The sequence below is a fragment of the Panthera pardus genome, unplaced genomic scaffold (assembly GCF_024362965.1).
Source record: "Panthera pardus isolate Hobbes unplaced genomic scaffold, ASM2436296v1 HiC_scaffold_6, whole genome shotgun sequence".
Taxonomy (NCBI): Eukaryota; Metazoa; Chordata; class Mammalia; order Carnivora; family Felidae; genus Panthera; species Panthera pardus.
In genome coordinates this window covers 95,511,710-95,525,997 of record NW_026526991.1, presented here as the reverse complement: position 1 = coordinate 95,525,997, position 14,288 = coordinate 95,511,710, and the positions used below count along the sequence as shown (strand labels likewise).

The window sequence follows — 14,288 nt, the reverse complement described above, 5'->3', positions numbered from 1 at the left end:
AAATAGTACACCGATGTTTGTAGCAGCTTTATTCATGACAGCTCCAAACTAGAAACAACCCAGATGTCCTTCAATGGATGAATGGTTAAACAAATGTAGTACATCCATACCTTGGAACACTTTACTCAGCAGTAAAAGATAATAAACTATTGACAGATGTGATAACATAGGTATATATCTCCAGTGAATTATGCAGTGAAAAAAAAAAAAAGCCAATTCCAAATGGTTACATCCTATATGATTTCATTCATATAACATCCTTGAAATGACAAAATAATAGAAACAGAGGATAGATTGGGGGTTTCCAGGGGTTACGGAGAGGGTGGGAGCAAAAGGGAAGGGAATGTAGTCATAAATAGCAACATGAGGGATCCTTATGCTGATGAAAGTATTTTGTATCTTGACTCTGCCAATGTCACTATCCTGGTTATGATACTGTACTATAGTTTTGCATGATGTTACCATTGAGGAAAACTGGATAAAGGGTGCATGGGATCTTTTTTTTTTTTTTTTATGGGATCTTTATTTCTTACAAGTGCATGTAAATCTACATGGATTTCAAAATTAAAAGTTTGATTTGTTTAATTAAATAAAACCACTTATTTTTCAGAAGTCTGCAAGGTTCAGCTGATATAGACCAGGTGGCTCTGTTGATCTTAGCTGGCCTCGCTCATGTGTGGGGTTTAGCTGATCAAGGCAGGATCCCTCTGGGTCAGCTGGGACTCCATTCCATGTATCTCTCAGCCTCATCAGGCGGGCCTGGACATGTCGTTATGGCTACTATGCAGTGTGTACAAGAAAGCAAGCTCTAATGGACAAAAGTCCCCCAAGCCTGGGCTTCAGTCCTGACTTTCATATTGTAAGGGTTGAAGCAAGGTACACAACTTAGCCCAGAATCGAAGGACAAGGCAGAGCATCCTAGTCTTGAAGGGAGGGCACAAAGTCATAGGCACACGGGCACAGGGGGTAATGAACAGCTGGGGCCATGAAGGGCTCCCCCACATCATGCTGGATCTCCTCCAGGACTGAAACTAACTATTGCCACTCTTCCTTCTCATAGGCAGACCGTGGCTATTCTCTGTTGTTTCAAGCACCTTCCAACAGGGTCTGCCAAAGACATGTCACAGGGGAAGAGAATATATATTGTCTATAACCGTCCTACTCGGAGCCAATCTGCCTGTCATGTCCACAGCCACTTGCCTCCACCTTCCCCAGCCCTGACTCAACCTTTACTCCCTCTGTCGCCCCATCTGATTCTCTTCTCACCCCTTCCGTCCTCTGGAATCCCTGTGCCTTTCCTAGCACTCACCAGATTTTATTTTACCAGAATTCCTGTCCAAAGTCACTGAGATCAGTTCTTTTGGCCTCCATTCCCTCATCTTCAAAAGGTGGATTAATAGCAGTACCAACACCACTCTCCATTAGTGTTGACATGAGGATGAAACCATATAAGTCACATAATGAGTTTACCCCGCCTGGTGCAGAGTAACCCCTCCCTAAATTGCAGTGGCTCTGTTTTCTTTTACTAAGGGTGCAAACTGCGGGCAGTTAAAGGAATCCCAGCATTCTTAGTTAGAACTCTGAAAATATTTCCCCATAGAAACACTGTTCTATTCCATAACTGTATTCTGTTCAACTATTATTACTCCTAATCATTCTGTGGTCCTGGCAGTCCAGCCTAATCCTGAAGGTTAGATGGGTTCTCCTGGACTGGCCTGGCAAAACTAACCACCATGAAGAACATTACGGCAAGGAAAAAAATGTGAGTTCTAAACAAGTCCTTTACACATGAACTTTTGAGAGGCGCCTGGGTTGAGCATCTGACTCTTGATTTTGGCTCAGGTCATAATCCCAGAGTCATCAGATGAAGCCCCACATCCGGCTTCACACTGAGCAGGGAGCCTGCTTGGGATTTTCTCTCTCTCTCTCTCTCTCTCTCTCTCCCTCTGCCTCTCCCCATGTTTACATGCTCTCTAAATAAATAAATAAATAAACAAATAAATAATAAATAAAAATTTTAAAATAAAAAAAAACAAATGAACTTTTGAAATAGAACCCACTCTTAAGTTTGATATTACCTAGAAATGAACGTTATGAAGGTAGATACTTTGGAGATTGCAAACGTACCAGGCTGATGAATGGTGGATATTCTACTGACCTGAACCGTCTGAGCGAGAACCTTACGAACGAGGCTAGATGCCAGAGGAACTCAGGGCCATGGGTAGGAAGCCAAACCGTGTTGTAAAGAAAACTAGGTAGACCTTGGGGGAGAGGGGTCAATGGGAGATCACAATCAACACCTGGGTATGCAGCAGTTGGGGAGAGTCTTAGATGGGAGTCCCCAAAATGGGGAAAACGGGATCCTGAGAGCAATACCAGAGGGGTGCCTACTTGACGGTGACAAGCCCATGAAAATGGAAAGGTTGTGGCTGGAAGCTTACAAAAGTCTACCTGGGACCCAGCCAGAAAAGTAACAGCTAGACCCATACTTTGAAAATGGAATGGAATGGCCAGAAGAAATAGAAAAACTATAGCTCCAAGGCTAAGAGCCTAGAAAAGATGGATTCAGGGCCTTTATGTGGAAATGCTCGAAAAGGTTTGAATATAACACTACACCCCGAGGCTAAGCTGAGAGGTTTCAGCACACAACTGTGAGACACTCAGGACTTTTCACTGTAGTAAAATTCAGCATGAAGTTGACCTTGCAGGTGCACAGGACAGAAATGAGCAGAACGGGGAAAGGTGAGGGAGGGCATATTGCAAGCAACACAGGGAGTGGGGAAAGGAGCTGGCTTTTTGTGGAGGTACCGTCCCTTCTGCACACTGGACTGGTGAGAGCCAAGTTGAGACCCAACTGTACATGGGCGCAGGTCTGCTGGACTCGGTCTCAAACCTGTTAGTGCACCCCTCATAATACTGTGTCTCTGACGACTACACGTCGACCCTAACATGGCACCAAGATCTTTATGATGTTGAAACACAGAGAGCCAACAGGGAATCTCAGGGATGTATCCTATATTCCTGTCTTCCTCATCCCCGACGGCGGTCATGACGCTTCTGCTTGAACAATTTCACTGATGGAATCTCACTTCTCATGAGACACCCATCTCCTTATTCAAGGATTGTCATGGGGCACATGGGTGGCTCAGTCGGTTAAATGTCCAGCTCTTGGTTTTGGCTCAGCTCATGATCTCCTGTTTTCATGAGATGGAGCCCCCTGCCGGGCTCTCTTGGGATTCCTGCTTGGGATTCTCTCTCTTCTCTCTCTTCCTCTCTCTCTGCCCCTCCCCGGTGCATGTTCTCTCTCTCTCTCTCTCTCTCTCTCTCTCTCTCTCTCTCTCTCAATGAATAAACTTAAATAAATAAATAAATAAATAAATAAATAAATAAATAAACAAACAAACAAATAAATAAATAAAAGCCTGTCCTGTGAAGGATTCTCTCCAACCAAACAGATCAGATCTGCACCCTGGTGACTTCTACTGCTTGTCCTCGTTCTGTTCTCTGGAACGGAGCAGCTAAATCTAATCCTTCCTCCCCATGAGGCCCAGTTCCATTCTGCTAAATCTTCTCTCTTCTAGGATAAATGGTCCACATTACACAACCTTAATAATCAAGTCAATGAGCGTTTCATGATGGCCTTGACGTAAGCAGAACACAGTGCCCATGCAAAGTGAGTAAATTGTCTCTTTGTTCTTCAGGCAAACCGGGCGAAGACAGAAGCATGGATGGTGAATTCTAATACCAAGAAGACTGGTAAGTATTATAAAAAATGTTCAGAGCTTGCCATGGTGTAGCTATGGGGAAAGTGTAGACCAGTTCACCTTGGGGGATCTGAAAAAAGACTTCTAAGAAGAGGTGGGAGTTGAGCTGGGGCTTGCAAGACTTTGACAAGCAGATGGAGGGAAGGAGGCAGGTGGGGAGTGAAACAAGCAGAGGGCATGGGCTTGAGGACCTCGGCTCTCAACTTCCTACTTGACCTTGAGCATATTTTAAATGAGGGCCCTAAACTAAATGATCTCTAACGTCTGGTGCTAGAGACCCGATAGGGTGTGAGCTTGAGCATTCCAATTTAGGCAACAGTCCAAACCTGTGAAGCCCTGCCTATATCAAGGGAGTGGCATATGTGTTTGGGACAGGAGGTAGGGGGATAAGAGGAGGATAATCCATTCACTATTCTGCCTGTCACACTGATTCTGCACCCCTCACCATTCTGACTGTGTCATGTTGGGATACTGACAATGTCCTTCTTAGACTGGCAGTTACTATGAGCCAGACACCTTTGGAAGCATGACATATTTACTTTTACATCCCATGGACTCCTCACAGCAGCCCTATGAGATAAGTACAAGTTTTATTATTCCCATTTTACAGATGAGAAAATGGAGGCACAGAGAGATCAAATATCTTGCCCGAGTTCATTGAGCAAGGATTTGAACTCAGGTAGTCTAGCTTCCTACCTTACTTCTTCAATAAAAAACAGAAGAGCAGGGCACCCGGGTGGCTCAGCCGGATGAGCATCCAACTCTTGATTTGGGCCCAGGTAAAGATCTCCCAGTTCATGGGATCGAGCCCCGCACTGGGCTCTGCGCTGGCAGCGTGGAGCCTGCTTAGGATTCTCCCTCTCCCTCTCCCTCTCTCTCTCTCTCTCTCTCTCTGCCCTGCCCCCATTCGTGCTCTTTCTCTCAATAAATAAATAAACATTTGTTAAAAACACAAGGGCAGAACTGAGCACAGCTCTGTGGGCATGCTCTCCCTTACTAGGGTGAGAATACTGTTAAACTGTAGCTTCTTTTGCCCTCCCATTCACCCAGCCTAAGACATCAGCTTTCTTGGATGCCATGCCACATCAATTCATTCTGAGCTAGCAGTCACCTAAAGCCCCTAAAAGGCTTTTGACAGGAGCTGCTCTTAAACCAGGTCATTCCCATTCTGTTCGCATGCAGTGGATTAGTGAATCCCAGATGCTGGGTTGTTCATAAGCCTTTTAGATTCTCGGTAGTAGCTCCTGGTTTCACCCTACAATAATTCTGAAACATGATATGTTATCCAACGTTCCTGTTCCCAGCTTAGTAATAATATAACATGAACAGCTAATGGTTAGTGGAGGATTCATTAACTAAATGTGTTTCATGTAGTATCTTCTATAGTAGTTTTGTCTTTACACGAAGTCTTTTGTGATTGTTGTTGTTGTTACTATCGTTCTCATTTAAGGGAAAAGAAAACCAAGGCTAGTGAAGTTAAGAGACTTGCTCAACATCCAATCGGGAAGTGACAGACCCAAGGTTCATATCCAAGATTGTTCGATTCTGGGGCCAGAACTCATTCATATGCTTTCCCACCTCTTTGCATCATCTAGAAACTTGCCATTATCTAAGTCAATCACAAAAAACGTCAAACAGAATCAAGGACAGAACTCAGAGGTAAATTATATCCCTCTAGGCATATATGAACCAATTATTCAGGTAGTCATACATAGATTGAGGCATTTTTTTACATAATATTGAAAGGCCAGAGAAGTTTAGCGATCTGCCCAAGCTCAGACACTTAGGGAAGAAAGGAGATGAAAAAGAAAACGATCTTGGGGCACATGGGTGGCTCAGTAGGTTGAGTGTCTGACTCTTGATTTTGGCTGAGATCATGTTCTCGTGGTTCCTGGGTTAGAGCCCTACGTGGGGCTCTGTGCTGACAGTGTGGAGCATGCTTGGGATTCTCTCTGTCTCTGTCTCCCTCTCTGTGCCCCTCCTCCACTCACTCTGTATCTCTCTCAAAAAATAAATAAGCAAGCTTTTTTTAAAAAAAGGAAAATGACCCAGAGAGATCAGGCCCTTCATTGCATCAGCACACGCTTCAAGTATAAATGAGTATAAACATATCCAGAAAGTTTTGCAATTACAACGTCATCGAGACTGCAATTCTCCAACTTGTTCACATGCGTCTCACGAGCATCTTTGTCAAAAACCGTGCTGGAGCAAACGTGCACTTCATCAAAGACAACCCCCTGCCCCGTGGGAGATGGGATGAGTCTGCCCTGATGGCCTCTCAGCGAACACGCAGAAGCCCCCATTCTAACAGCTCACAAATCATCCTTTTACTAACGCGGTGTAGGATTTGGCAGGGAATTACCACAGGTGAAGCTTTGGGAGGCATGCCAGCTCCCTGAAAACTACACAAATCATCTCCAGGCATCAGGCTCCACTCAACACTGGCCCTGCGTCTCCCTGCCCTGTTGAACACACCTCTGTCATCTCCTCTTGACTGAAAACTTCAGCTTGCCTCAGACCCTTCCAACTGAGACTGTTTTCCTTGGTAAGAGAAGAGAGAAGTCCAATTGAACCAGAGTGGTCCGGTCTTCTTTCTCCCTTCTGTTGTTGGAAATGAATCTTAAAAAAAAAAAAAAAAAAAAAAATCCTTTCTTCTGTCATTCATATTTTCAAGGACCTCAGCAGAGACTGACCCTCACTCCAGGCCAGTTCCCCTCTTTTGTATTTGCTCTCTGTCCTAGCCACTGACAAAGACTCTCTTCTTGCCTGAATTTCATTCAGCCAGGCTCCTCTGAGCCCGTTGAGGGCCCCATCCTTGGGTATGCTCTCCCAGAGTCCAGTTGTAGCAAGAATCCTTTCAGGTCGGTTTAGCCAGAATCTCCCACCCTTGATAGAAGATCCCCCTTGATATCTGACCAGATTCTTCCTTCCCCGCCATCCCCCAGGGAATGTCTGGCTGCCCTGACCTGCCTCCAGCAAGAACCCTATCAGGTCGGGTTAGCCAGATTCCCCCTTATTCGTGATTCTTCTTCTTGGCAATTTTCTATCCACTGACCCCTTCCATTAGGAAGTCCCACTTTGCCTGTTGTTAAATTAAGAGCTAAGCCCAATGTCCCTGCCCTACTGCAGAACCTCAGTACCTAGTCCTGAATTTTGTCTACCTTATCATTTTAACAAGTGACAGAATAATTTTTTAATACCTCTTTTGGACACCTTTTATATGTGTTCATCTTTTTTTTTTTTTTTTTTACTTTTTTTTAAATTTTTGATAGGCAGAGAGAGACAGAGCACAAGTAGGGGAGGGGCAGAGAGAGAGGGAGACACAGAATCCAAAGCAGGCTCCAGGCTCTGAGCTGTCAGCACAGAGCCCGACGCGGGGCTTGAAATCACGAACCACAAGATCATGACCTGAGCCGAAGTCGGACGCCCAACTGACTGAGCCACCCACCCACTGAGCCCCATTAATGTTAATTTGTTTCTAGAAAGAGAGAGAGAACAAGGAGGGCAAGAGAGAGCGGGAGACAGAGAATCCCAAGCAGGCTCTGCACTGTCAGCATAGAGCCCAATGTAGGGCTCAAACCTGATCTGTGAGATCATGACCTGAGCTGAAATCAAGAGTCGGTTGGTCGCTTAACTGACTGAGCCTCCCAGAGGCCCCTATGTGTGTTTTTTTAAAGTGAGAGCTCATGTAAGGACTTCCTTTTGACCTCAAAATCAAATGTCTTCCCTTTGCTTCCTTCTCCAGATCATTCCCTTCTACTTACCCAATAAGAGGCAGAATCAGGATTCAGCTCCAAACTCTTTGCCTACACAGCCTGAGCCCTTATGGTACTATATTATTTGTAAATGAGTTATTAACTAAGCCATTAAAAACAACCAATACCAGAACCTTGAGACCTCTATCCCAATGCCTCTCAATCAATTAGACAATTAAAGAGGAATCTGAAAGGAACATGAAGTGCAGAGAATTAAGTGATTTTAACCAATGTTAGGAGATAATTTTTTCAAAGGTAAAATAAACAAAGCTGGGCCCTAGGTAAAGTGGTAAGGAGATTTTAAATAGTGATGTACTCCGCAATAGGGAAAAGAGTCTACCGTGAACTGAACTAAGCTTGGATTTGCACAGGGTGAATGTGTATTTTAAAGGGAGAATGGAGGGGCGCCTGGGTGGCTCAGTCGGTTGAGCATCCGACTTCAGCTCAGGTCACGATCTCACGGTCCGTGAGTTCGAGCCCCGCGTCGGGCTCTGGGCTGATGGCTCAGAGCCTGGAGCCTGCTTCCGATTCTGTGTCTCCCTCTCTCTCTGCCCCTCCCCCGTTCATGCTCTGTCTCTCTCTGTCTCAAAAATAAATAAATGTTTAAAAAAAAAAAAAAAGAAAGAAAAAAAAATAAAGGGAGAATGGAGTAGAGACCCAGAGAGCAGAACAGAGTGAAAAATTACAAGAAAGGAGGTCTAGTCCATGTGAAACCATCTGGGTCTGTTAGGCTCCTGCCCTCCCACAGACACTGGCAGACAGGGGCCCAGGGCTCAGGTGCTGTCTCGAACAAACTAAGTTCTTTTGTGATCCTTGAGTTTTCTCGGGCAGGCAGTTTAAGGGGGCCTAGCTAAGGTCATTGTTGGGATGTGGCCATATGCTGTTGGCAATTATGTTAGTGTTTCACTCAAGTCTTTATAGGCCAAGGTTGAGGCCTAGTCAAAAAAAGGGCTCAGAGGAGCCTGGCTAGAATGTGGTCATAGAGAATCTTTCTTCAACTTCCACATAATACAAAAGAATATGTGTCAAATATTTTATTTACCTCATTAATGGGTGGTGGGACTGGTATAATACTACAACCAGTTCAAAAGAGAACTTAAACTACCACGCATTTATAGTCAGTTAAGAAATGCTGGAACAGGGGCTCCTAGGTGGCTCAGTCAGTTAAGCGTCTGACTTTGGCTCATGTCCTGATCTCATGGTTCATGGGTTCAAGCCCCGCATCGGGCTCTGTGCTGACAGCTCAAAGCCTGGAACCTGCTTCGGATTCTGTGTCTCCCTCTCTCTGTCCCTCCCCACTCATGTTCTCTCCCTCTCTCTCTCTCAAAAATCAACATAAAAAAAATTTTTTTTTAATGCTGGAATAAATTGACAAATAGAGGCAAACTGGAAAAACAGGTCAATATCCACAGGACAATTAACAACCCCATTCCACAGGAGCCCATCTGCATTTTAATGGAAGGAACACTTTGTATTACTATCAGTCTCCTGTAAGTCAGCTTTTGTCTCTACAGAGTTGTAAAATAACCCCATCAGAAGCAAGCAAAGACGCACACATCTGTAAAATCAAATAATGTCCAAAGGTTCCAGCATTCCATTGAAAGGATATCCAATAATATCTTTTCATCCACTTCAAAACCTTCGTGTTTTCATCTACACCAATCTTCTTGTTCTGTATACCAAGCTCAACAGCAGTAAAAGTGAGTCCAGAAAATCAAAAAGATGATTGAAAAGCATCGATGATCAGGGATAGATCCACACAATAAGTATTAAGAAGACAGTCAATTTTGGTGGTTCGTTTCCTGAACTCTGAAGCCTGGTGGTCTAGGCTTCCTCAAATCCCGACATTGCCACACTGGTCGTGTTACACTAGGCACTTTTTCTCAGTTTCCCTGTGCCATCAAAATCCTCATCTGTAACATGGGTATAACAACAAGTACCTATTCCATAGCTGAGGGAATCATTGATAAAGTCTGGGTAAATTACAGATGTCATCCTTACGCCTGTGGGAGCCTGTGGCCATGAAAACCTGCCTCTCTTCAGCCTACAAGGCAATGTTTGGCTAGGCCAGATTTCTATCTTCATGATCACAAATTCTACACCAAGGTCAACATTAATTCTTTCTCCCAGGGTTCCCATTGCTTCTAGGAGACTAACCAGTTCTTGTCTGCCAAGTGCAAGAGTCAAGTGTAAGCAAAATTTATCACCATTGCCTCCTTTGACTTGAGTGATGACATTAGCACCAAGTATGAGGTTCTCCTTGTTTATCAGGAGTGTTTAGCAAAAGCCACAGTAGTGTAAACGTGCTGTCACAACTATACTCTGCTTCTGTGCCACTGTGATCCCTGTTCCAAAAGCACCATCCATCTTCCCTCTAGTCATAGCAAGACCCCCAAAACAGCACCTCAATTCTTTTGGTTTGTCTTCGCTCAGACATTCTAACCCCAACTTACAGCATCTCCTTGCAGGTGTACAGGAGGGAAAAAAAAACCCTTTCTTTGGCCTCCTGGGTACTTCCACTGGGAGCCTGTAAATTAGACAAAGGGAGATTCACAACAGAAAAACAAAGCCAAGTTTATTAACACATACAGCTTACATACACATGGGAGAAACTCAGTGATGAGTAACTCAAAAGGGTGGCTAGAACTTGGGGCTTACATAGCATCTTAAGAGAACAACAGTACATCTACACAACTATAGCAAACAAAGAAGCAGTTGTTAACAGACCTGCAAGTACTTTCTGTGACTATGCCCTGGGGCTCAGAGCAGAGGGAACAGGCACAAATTCTCATCTCTGAGTCTCACCCAGGAGAGTGAGTGCACACTTTACTATCTGCTGCCTGAGGGTCTTGCTTCTAATTAGCACACATCTAAGTGCGAACTGCAATCCTTCCTGGAGCCTGAAAGAGCTGGTGGGCACTTCCCCCGCCTTCTCGCTCCTACCAGCTCCAATAATAAAACCAAGTTGTTGGTATCTCCTTGGAAGGGTCTTGTCAACACATCTAGGGCCCCAACTTTTAAGGCTGCCGCCTGAGGGCTGGGCTGCCAAATCACCCCGCTCTGATAGCTAACACGGCTTGCCTCTGCCTTCTCCCTTTAGCCCACTCCAAATCACCAGTATCTCTCTCGAAGGAACTTGCACACATGGCTGGCACCCTAGCTTTTGCAGATGCCACGAAAGGACAGGCCCCCAGATCACTTGGTTCTGAAAGCCAACAGGCCTTGCACTCACAAATCCCATAGAACTATAGCCAACAGCCCACCTTCACAGACATATACTTAGGTCCAGTGTAGAGGGAGGCAGGCAAAAAAGCCCATCTCCCAATTTCTACTGGAAGGGCCCTAATTATATACTTTCCCAGCTGCTGCCAGAGGGTTTGGCGTCCAATCTAGATGCAAACTATGATTCTCCCCTTTGAGACACTGACAGGTTTTGGCACACCTTCAAGTTCTGGGAGCCACTAAGAACAGAGCATGGATAATCACAAAGGTTTGGGGGACAACCAATAGCCATTCTTTTTAAAAAAATTTTTTTTTAATGTTTATTCGTTTTTGAAAGACAGAGAGAGACAGAGTACAGCAGGGGTGGGGTGGAGAGAGAGGGGGAGCACAGAATCAGAAGCAGGCTCCAGGCTCTGAGCTGTCAGCACAGAGCCCGACACGGGGCTCGAACCCACCAACCGTGAGATCATGACCTGAGCCGAAGTCGGACGCTCAACTGACTGAGCCACCCAGGTGCCCCAACCAATAGCCATTCTTACAGAGATTGAGTCAGTACTCAAAAACCTCCCAGCAAAGATAATGAAGATGGCTTCTTTGGTAAATTGTACTAAACATTTAAAGAAGAATTAATACCAATCCTTCTCAGTCTCCCAAAAAAGAAAAGACAAGGAGACACTTCCAAACTCATTTTATAATACCAACATTACCCTAATACCAAAACCAGACAAGAACACTACAAGAAAAGAAGATTAAAGGCCAATATTCCTGATGAACATAGATGCAAAACCCTCAAAAAAATATTAGCAAAACAAATTCAGCAATGCATTTAAAGAATCAATACACTATAACCAAGTAGGATTTCTTCCAGGGATGCCAGAATAGTTCAACACCCACAAATCAATGTGACGCACCAGATAACAAAATGAAAGATAAAAAGCATACAATCATCTCAGTAGATGAAGAGAAAACATTGGACAAAATTCGATTTCTTTCATGATGAAAACTCTCAACAGATTGGGTACATAAGGAACATGCCTCAACATTATAAAGGACAAATATGACAAACCCACAGCTAACATCATACTCAATGGTGAAAACCGAAAGCTTTTCCCCTAAGATCAGGAATAAGACAAGGATACGCACTCTAGCCACTTCTATTCAACATAATACTCAAAGTCCTAGCCAGAGCAATTAGGCAAGAAGAAGAAAAAATCAAAGGTATCCAAATAAGAAAAGAAGAAGTAAAATTGCCCCTGTTTGTAGATGACATATTATAAGCCTAATACACACACACACACACACACACACACACACACACACACGCACACTCACACACACAGCCCGTTAGAGGGGTACCTGGGTGGCTCAGTCAGTTGGATGTCTGACTTAATCTCAGCTCAGGTCTTGATCTCATGGTTCGTGAGTTCGAGCCCCTTATGAGGCTCTGTTGACAGTGCAAAGCCCGCTTGGCATTCTCTCTGCCTCTCTCTCTGCCCCTCCCTTTCTCACTTGCCATCTCCCCCAAAATAAATAAACCTAAGCAAACAAAAACATGTTAGACCTAATAAAGGAATTCAATAAAGTTTCAGATACAAAACTCAATATACAAAAATCGGCTGCATTTCTACATACTAACGTTAACTATTGAAAAAAGAAAATTAAAAAAAAAACAATCCCATTTACAATATCCCATTTACAGTAGCACCAAAAATAATAAAATAGGCATGAATTTAACAAAGGAGACATATTTCATTCAGTTGCATCATTGAGATTGAAATAAGAATGAGAGTCAGAGCCCCAGAGAAGTATGTTATCCACTCTAAAATCTGTACATCTGGACTTTCAACTCTTATTTGATAGTCACTCTATACTCACAAAGATGGGCAAAAACCCCAAAGTTTTCCTGAGGATGAGCTATTTTTTTTTCACTTTTATTTATTTAAAAAAATGTTTTAAGTTTATTTATTTTGGGAGACAGAGAGAGGAGGGTCAGAGAGAGAAGGAGAAAGAGAATCCCAGGCAGGCTCCATGCTGTCAGCGTGGAGACCAATGTGGGGCTCGAACTCATGAGCCATGAGATCACGACCTGAGCCGAAACCAAGGGTTGCACGCTTAACCGACTGAGCCACCCAGGTGCCCATGATGATGAGCTTTTTATTCATACATCCAAACACTTAGGGATTTTTCCCTTAGACATATTTCCCACAATAATTTCAATAAATTCCAGAATCCAAGATTAATGCAAATTGAAAATAAAAATAACAATTTCAAAAATATCCATTGCCAATAATTCAACTCTTAGGACTCATTCCTCAGTAAACAATACAAAATATGGGCAAAGATACAGTTTGCCAAAAAATATGGGCAAACTATACTCTGCAACATTATTTATAACAGTGAACACATGAAAATAGACATTTTAAAAATGCCTGGTTGAATAATCTTAGGGCTTCCATTCACTGGACTTACACAGCCATTAAAAATTCTCTTTACAGGGCGCCTGGGTGGCTCAGTCGGTTAAGTGTCTGACTCTGGATTTGGCTTAGGTCACGATCTCATGGTTCGTGGGCTCGAGCACCACAACAGAGCCAGCTTGGGATTCTCTCTCTCTCCCTCTCAGCCCCTCCCCTGCTCGTGTTTTCTCTCTCTCTCTCACTCTCTTTCTCTCTCTCTCTCTCAAAATAAATAAATAAAACTTGAATATCCTATTTACAAAATACGTTTGTTGGTAGGGAGATAACTTTATGATAGACGTTAAGTGCAAAAAGCAAGTCATAGGGGCGCCTGGCTGGCTCAGTTGGTAGAGCATGGGGCTCTTGATCTCAGGGTCATGAATGAGGTCAAGCCCCACGGTGGGTGTGGAGCCGACTTAAAAAAAAAGAAAGCAAGCCGCAAAACTATGATAACGTCTTAACTATGTAAAACTATGTACATTGTGTTTGTTCAGGAATCCTTCTGGTTGAAAGAAACACTCAAATCAGCTGAGTAAAAAAAAAAAGGGGGGGGGGGAGGAGTCTCCCAGCCTCCAGGTGGCCAGTGGAGAGCTCTCAGTTATTGCTTATTGCTTCTCTCCTTATTTCTCCCCAGTTCTCTCCTGATTAGTTCCTTCCTCGCTTTTTCTGCCTGCCAGCTTTTTCTCCTCTGCTGCACAGGACCCAAACACGACCTCCCAAATGAAACACCCAGTGCAGGTAGCTAGACTCTCTGTAACACAATTCCAAATTTCAGGCAGACGGAATTGAATTGGCCCAACTTGGGTCATAGACCATCCATTTCTTGTCCAGTTGGATATGATTATTTAGGGTAGAGGTCATTTTGTCCAGCCGGCTGCAAGGGTGCCTTCGGAGAAGTGCGTAATTGGAAGCAGTGAGAAAGGGAAGGGCAGAGGGCCGGGCAGACGCTTGGGAGGTAGCTAGAGGTTATTATCATAGAGGGAAGGAAATAAGCCACATTTTTAATAACATTGATCACTGAATGACTGGATCATGATGGTCTTTATTTTATCTATGCTATTTTACACTTTACAAGTGTTCTACAACGCTGTGTT

The 14,288-nt window shown here is 43.9% G+C and overlaps 1 protein-coding gene and 1 long non-coding RNA gene across 3 annotated transcripts in view; one reads left to right on the top strand and one right to left on the bottom strand.

The window, feature by feature from the left end:
* Positions 1-564: 564 nt before the first annotated feature.
* Positions 565-1,608, bottom strand: LOC109268614 (uncharacterized). The gene is made up of 2 exons (XR_002080711.2): positions 1,310-1,608; positions 565-1,107 (listed from the first exon to the last, which is right to left on the bottom strand). It is a non-coding gene; the product is annotated as an uncharacterized LOC109268614 (long non-coding RNA).
* A 32-nt stretch (positions 1,609-1,640) lies between these two features.
* Positions 1,641-14,288, top strand: part of BCL2L14 (BCL2 like 14) — a 37,337-nt gene continuing 24,689 nt past the window's right edge. The window contains exons 1-2 of one of the 2 annotated variants that reach the window (XM_019451983.2): positions 1,641-1,762; positions 3,702-3,756. The gene's annotated coding sequence lies outside the window, so the exon portion shown is untranslated. Of the gene's footprint in view, positions 1,763-3,701; positions 3,757-5,270; positions 5,424-14,288 lie in introns of those variants that run through there. The other variant, XM_019451984.2, reaches the window with a different exon arrangement.